General features: G+C 36.4%; 1 protein-coding gene across 1 annotated transcript in view; it reads right to left on the minus strand.

Moving 5' to 3' along the window:
- The window catches only part of LOC135201063 (heat shock protein 30D-like), a 108,505-nt gene extending 103,645 nt beyond the window's left edge, over window positions 1–4,860 (minus strand). The window contains exon 1 of the mRNA XM_064229969.1: window positions 4,758–4,860. The gene's annotated coding sequence lies outside the window, so the exon portion shown is untranslated. The remainder of the gene's footprint in view (window positions 1–4,757) is intronic.
- Window positions 4,861–7,538: the final 2,678 nt, after the last annotated feature.

A 7,538-nucleotide genomic window follows, 5' to 3' on the forward strand; every position in this document is an offset into this window, starting at 1 on the left:
TAAGAATGTCTCGTAACTTCAGCCACAGGAATAACGAAATTCGACCTGCAAAGGAAACACTCAGTTACTATAAATGAATAAAAAATTGTACTTAGCTTGCTTTTGTGGGAAGTCACGGTGTTCCGATAACGACACACGGCCTTGGTCCTCCTTCTCTATTTAGCGGATGACCTGATTTTTTCTTTTTTGGCTTGAGTTTCCTCGTGGCGCGATGTTTTGGATGATTCGAGCCCTTGTAGATCCGATGCTGCAGACGCGTTCGGTTTGTTTCTTGAAGTGCCGACGCTCAATAACGATGTTTTCTTGAATGATTCTTTAATGAGAGGACGAAGGCTCTTGCGTTGCCGTAGGAAAAAGGACACGTCGGGTTTGTTTCTTGAAGTTATTCACTAAACGATGATACTAAGTTGCTTGAAGAATCTGTTGCTTTCGTCGTCGTTGAAGAGTTTTTATATGATACTTCATTTTTCTGGTTTTTCTCCGGAGAAGTTGTAGAGTTCTTCTGGTATGCTGCCACAACTTTTAGGCGCGTACAGTCGCTGCCACCACTTTTAGGGCCGTTGCCTTGTATAATAAGGCGCCCTATGAGGTAATGTTAGACTTGCGATAATCTTACGCTAAGTCGGTTGGTATTGCACTTCCATATTCATGGGAGTGTCTTGGGGTTTGTAGATCACTTACGAAGTCGGTATTATCTTCTTGGTTATGGCGACGATGTGTTAAACTCATGATGATTCGGTGATGAGGTTAGGATCTAGTAGAAACCACGAAGTACAAAAATACTTATATTCTCTGAATTTACATGATGAAGATCAGGTATGATTGTACAAGTCTTCTAATGACGATAGCTAACTCTATTCTGCTCTACTACCATCTCGGTTACCCCCCCCCCACCCGTCATAAAGGAACAGAACAGTAGCTCGAACATATGAGCATACAATCAGATGACATAGTTACATATGAACATACAATCAAAATGAGACACGCTACAGATCACGTAGGCCGCTTGAGCTATAGGTCACGGTGTTTGTCTCAAGCAGGAAGCTTGGACTAAAGTTTATAAACAATTGAATGACTACAGGTGACGGCATGTTATCTTAGCCTACTTTTATTGTATACGTCATCTTTAGCGTCTCTAGTCTGATCACATTCCTGCAAGCAATCTGGTTGACCTCTTTAGTTTTAGTCTTTTATATATATGGAATAACATTCCGTATTTTTATTTTTTATTATGTAAACACTTACATATATATATATATATATATATATTATATATATAATATATATATATATATATATATATATATATATATATATATATAAGGTACAGGAGCGCAGACATAAGAGGTTCAGGAGGTCCATTGATACTTCACATGAAGGCAAAGATTTATTATAAAACGTTTCGCACATCAACTTTATGCATCTTCAGCCTGTTAAAAACTAAAAATAAGTATTCACGAATAGTACTCATGTTAATATGCAATAAAAATATAAATAGTTAAAAAAGAGAAGAAGAACCACTGAGGTACCAACCAAAGAGAATGGAAGGAAAGCAAGGAATGATTTCTGAGAGAGCCAGGTCCAAGACGTTGACTATGCCAGATGTAGAGGTGAAGCCGAGTTGTTGTTATTCAATGAGGAAACCAGTCTTTTAATAATTAAAGCATACATCAGTTTCTTTGGGACATCCATTAGCGGAGGAGGTGGTTGGATATAGTTACCGACTAATTTATTAATTATGTACAATGTCTTTGGGAAAGGAGTTTTTTGAAAAAAGGTTATTAACGAAATGAAATTTTTAATAACCTTTTTTCAAAAAAACTCCTATCCCTAAGACATTAGTAGGTAACTATATCCAACCACCTCCTCCGCTAATGGATGTCCCAAAGAAACTGTTGTATGCGTTGATTCCATATATAACAAACTCGAAGTTTTCTTTCAGACTCGTAAATAATAGAACAAGAAATTCCTTGTCTCAAAATTAAACTTATCTCAAACAATCCTTGCAAAATTGGCTCATTTTTTAATTTCAAAGATCGTCTGCAGGACTTTATGAGATCCAACGTTGTATATAAATTCACATGCGCAGGATGCCCTGCAGCTTACGTGGGATCTACTCGAAGATTACTGCAGATGATTTAGTGTAGCCATATGGGTTTCAGTTATAGAACAGGTCAAAGAATTAGTAATCCTGAATTTTCTAGTATCAAGAATCATGCCGCCAAATGCAAAATAAATGTAGCGAAACAGCACTTCTCGATAATAGGTTACACTAAAGACCCGGACCACCTAACTACCTTGGAATCGTTAATTATTAAAAGACTGGTTCCCCCACTGAATAACAACACCTTGGCTTCACCTCTACATCTGGCATAGTCAACGTCTTGGACTTGGCCCTCTCAGAAATCATTCCTTGCTTTCCTTCCATTCTAGTTGGTTGGTACCTCAGTGGTTCTTCTCTTTTTGAACTATTTATATTTTTATTACAATTTAACATGTATACTATTGTGAATCCTTATTTTTAGTTTTTAATATATGCATTTCTCTTTTAACAGACTGAAAATGCACAAAGTTGATGTGCGAAACGTTTTATAATAAATCTTGGGCCTTCATGTGAAGTATCAATGGACCTCCTGAACTTCTTATATATATATATATATATATATATATATATATATATATATATATATATATATATATATATATATACCTATAAAAGCCACGTGTCTTATACCTTTATTTATGCCTTTATCACGTTCCAAACTTTTGTGATTCAGTTATACACACACACACATATATATATATATATATATATATATATATATATAATATATATATATATATATATATATATATATATATATATATGTGAGTGTGTGTGTGTGTGTGTGTGTGTTACATTACTCTGCTTACATTTTGTATGTCAAATTTATCAAACAGCTCCATCTAAATTTATAGTGACCCAAAGAAAGTTTACAAAAGCTAAAGATAAATTTTACTAACTATTCATTTGATATATGCATATATATATACATATATCATATATAATAATAATATATATATATATATATATATAATATAATATTATATATATAATATATATACATATATCAGTATTAGTTAGCTTATGCACCACAAAAGTTCAAGAGTCGGAGTAAAGTAGCCTTTATAAAGGAGAATAATGTTGAAACTCTCACCAAAGCGATAAAAAACTATTGACTTGGCTTAAGTGGCCACATTATTTGACTAATAATGGGGCCTAGTACTACACGTTGAGCATGAAATCGAATGGGGTCTTTGGCTACCATGTGATTTATATAAAATAAAAAAACAAAAAAAAAATTGTAAACAGTAAAATAAAATCGTTTATGAATTCACGAAACTTGGAATTTTATTCATATTCAAAATCGTATCACGACGCTTAAAAATAAATGAATTGAGATATTCACAACAAAGGCGATGATGAGGATAGTGTGGCTGGTTTGGTGCGTATATGCTGTCCACATGCCACTGCTTGCGTTTTGTACGAATGAATTAATGGATAATATTGGCAAAATGAAATACAGGGTTAAAGAATTCGCCGCCACCCCCCTTGAGCAGTAAGTGGCCATCAAAATGGCACTAAACCAGAATGGTCAAGTAATCAGATCAAGCATGAATTCATTATGAATCATTTTCATCTACGAGATTTACGAGCGGGTAGTGGTCCTATTCATCTTTATGTTAAAAGGACCTGACTCTTCTTCATAGTCTTCAGAGATATTCGTTGTTGACAATTAAAGCCGAGTATGTTTCATCCAACTTGGCTCCAAAGAGGTTGAGCTGTAAATGGACTGGACTAGACCTACTGCACGAATATGTTATATAGTACTACTTCATTTCTTTGAATTTCGTCGTAGACAATTGGCAATTAAAGTTTTAAGGATTCGTCAAGGCTTTTACTGTGTATTATCTAACAAATATTTCACGAAGCGTCAGTCGGTGGCTTCGCTGTCCCTTCATTAGCCTCATTGGTTCTATTTGGCATTGGAACTTCAAACCATCGTGTGCCACAGAATTAATTTCTTATCAACTCTTTGTGATATATCATTAGATAAATAAATAGACAGTAAAAGCCTTAACGAATCATTCTTAAAACTTTTCATCGTCAATTGTCTACGAAGAAATTCAAAGAAATGAAGTAGCAATATATTCCTGCAGTTCAGCTTCTTTGGAGCCAAGTAGGATGAAACACACTCGGTTGCAATTGTCAACAATGAATATCTCTGAAAGACTATGATGAACAATCAGGTCCTTTTAACAAATTTGTTTGTTTGTATGGTGTTTTTACGTTGCATGGAACCAGTGGTTATTCAGCAACGGGAACAAAGGCTTTAAGTGACTTCCGAACCACGTCGAGAGTGAACTTCTATCACCAGAAATGTTTTTTTTAACATAAAATGAAATAGGGTCTCTGCCTGCTCGTAAATCTTATAGATGAAAATAGCTCATAATGAATTCATGCTTGAGCTGCTGATTATTTGACGAATTCTGACTCTATAGTGATGGGTATGTATCACAGAAAGGAGAAAACACATTGCAATAAAAAATACAAAACATCCTGCACACAGCAGGAGGAAAACTAGGTCTATTTGAATAAAAGTGAATAGCCGATTTAACAATTACCTTAATGAGAGAACGAATAATAAGTTATATTTTGAGTAAATACATAGTATGGCATTTCTCCGCAGTAATGCGTAAACTTGAAGATTACTTACCGCTAAGGTAGCGGTGTCCTGGTTCTCCCGGAGATGGTTGGCAGCTTCTGAACTGAATGACAACTAGATTGACTTAGTACAGGCCATTAAGCAGCGGAGCAAATTCCTGCTGTCGCATGCACCTTTAAACGTTATGTTTTCAAACATGAAGAATTGATTAGCTTTAACATTACCTGTCGCCTAGGAGACAACTTAAAAAAAAACGTACGCACACACTTGGAATGTTTATCTACTTCATTCATATAGGTCCAGACATCAGGATCTGAAGCACTGAGAAAATGTAAAAGAAGAATCTTTATTGGTATTCGTAATAATTAGGAATATTTGACATCATAACTAAATTACATGAAGTGCTAACGAATACTTAATTCAACCTGACTAAATTACAACCCCCCGCCCCCCCCCAAGAAAATGAATGTTCATAGGAAATCAGACGAACATACTTTACAAGCTTGCGAACTTTAAGCCCCAAACCTAAAAAGTGCTTGTTATACACCTAAAAAGTACCAGTTTTCGTGTACACTTTCAGGTTTGTGCAAGCCTTAAATATGCTGGAAATAAACCTTAATAAAAGCCTTGAAAGAGCTTCAAAATACCATTGTATAAACTTTCAAAAAGCCCATACAGAACCTTAAATAGGCTTTATAAAGGCCTCATAATTACCTGTTAACTACTTTTAACATACTTTGTAAAATCCTGTACAGAACCTTAAATAGGCTTTATAAATGCCTCATAATTGTCTTTTAACTGCTTTAAACAAACTTTGCAAGGATATTAAACAACCCTTATAGAGGCCCTGAAAATTTGTTTACAAGGTTTACATGAACCTTGCAATAGCTTTGAATAATAATTTTCAAGGCCATAAAATGAAAGCTCATATACCTTACAACAAAAAACTCAGGAAAATGAAAGTTTTAATCTTGCGTATCATTTACTTTGTACTGACATGTTCCAGTGAGGACTAACACTGTACAAGTAAATAGTCTAATACTGTGGCCTCTGTTTTGTATAAAAATAATTTACACATGCACTCGATTGATTCTTACCTTAGTAACAACAACCTCATTCCATAATAAAAATTACAGTAAAAAAAAGTATAATATAATGTGTGTATGTACATAAATAAACACATGAGACTTGTGTTAATGGACGGCTATTTTCATAAAACACAGATACACATAAAATAAGTCTGTACCATACTAAAGATTGCAACCACTTTGAATGATACAAAGAAACGATGAGAGATTCAAATATATCACATCCCACCAAGCTCATGAGCCGTTTGCTTTGATTTTATTTCTATTTTTATTTTGGTAACGGATAAATGCATGTACAAACACTGAAAATATACATTAAATAAACCTTATAATATATGCCAATATGTAGATATATATATATAAAAAAAATTATTTGGACACACTTTCATCTCCCTTCCTCTGTGGAATTATTGATTTCTTCCTCATAATTTTCACTGAAGCGGTAATAGCTGTCAAAAACTGACAGTGGTACAGTTCCACCTTTTCAACCAGATGCCGTGAGACAATTCAATTTAGCCATGCCTCAACCTCCATAAACAATTCAAGTCGCATCGAGATATGGTGTGTTTGCCTTTAGGCTGGTGTCTATCCTGAAAAAGAGTTATATCTTTCTCTCACATTAGGTGTCGGGAGTTTTGAACTGATCATTCGAAATCCCCGCCATTTAACTTCACAAGTGTTGCGTTAAATTGGGGCAAGACTGAGGGATCTCGCGGGCAATTCATTGAGCAGAAAGCTGTCCAATACGCGACAGAGTTAAGACGTAATTCTTAAATGCCTGGCGGGGAAAGAGCGCGTCTTATAGTAATGAAGACACTATGAATTTTCATTAATGAATATGATTTGCTATTCCCTAGTACGAGCTAAATTGTCTATGTAGAGATTTGGAGCCAAGGACTCCGTAGCCATTCAAGAATTTGCAGATTACGGCCTTCAGCCAGAACTTTGAGTCCATTCATTGATCCCAGATGATAACTTAACTGTCATTCTTCCCAGTCACAAGTAAAGTAGATTCATTGATCTCCGTAATGCCTAAATAAGCGATGATTCCCGCCTGAATTACAAGGATTCTGTAGTTTACGCGGGAAAGCGTAAGTTTACTTTCAAGTAGGGCGAAGCGAAGCGACGCCTCATTCCTGCCCTAGTCCTGAACGTTGTAAGTACCGTGATGTTTTATGCTAAGGTCACACATTCACGTATCAACGCACGCACGGCCACGCATGAGCGGAAATTGGTAGTTGGCAACAGCTCACGTCAGTAAACCGTAAATGTAACGTAAAACACACGTAAAATCGTAAACGTACGGCGACGTGTCGTCCGGGTGTCAAGCTCCGCCCACTAGGGCGCCGTAGCCCACTCCAGTTTTGAAATGTTCAAAACAAGTCGTGGGTGGTCACGCCAAATGTCTCCTGACGTAGCTCCAGGCATTGCACGTGGGACCCACGGTGACTGCTGCGGGGTACGCGCTAGGGTCACCTGCATTGTTCGCCGTCGTTGTTTTCATTCCGCCGCGAAGCACGTGGGCCTCCTAATTGCGCTGCAGCCTACGGCGAAACCGATTCACACATTTACAACCCTGTACGACATGGCAACGCTGTAGCGTGGTATAAAAGGTCAGGTCGGCGCCCTCGGGTCATCTGTTGGAAAATCAACTTGAAAATATGGCCACAGGATTATCCCAAGACCTGACGGTCTCAGTTATTTCTTTCATTGACAATGGCGGATTTTGGAATAATCCTTTAGC

Source organism: Macrobrachium nipponense, chromosome 11 (assembly GCF_015104395.2).
Source record: "Macrobrachium nipponense isolate FS-2020 chromosome 11, ASM1510439v2, whole genome shotgun sequence".
NCBI lineage: Eukaryota > Metazoa > Arthropoda > Malacostraca > Decapoda > Palaemonidae > Macrobrachium > Macrobrachium nipponense.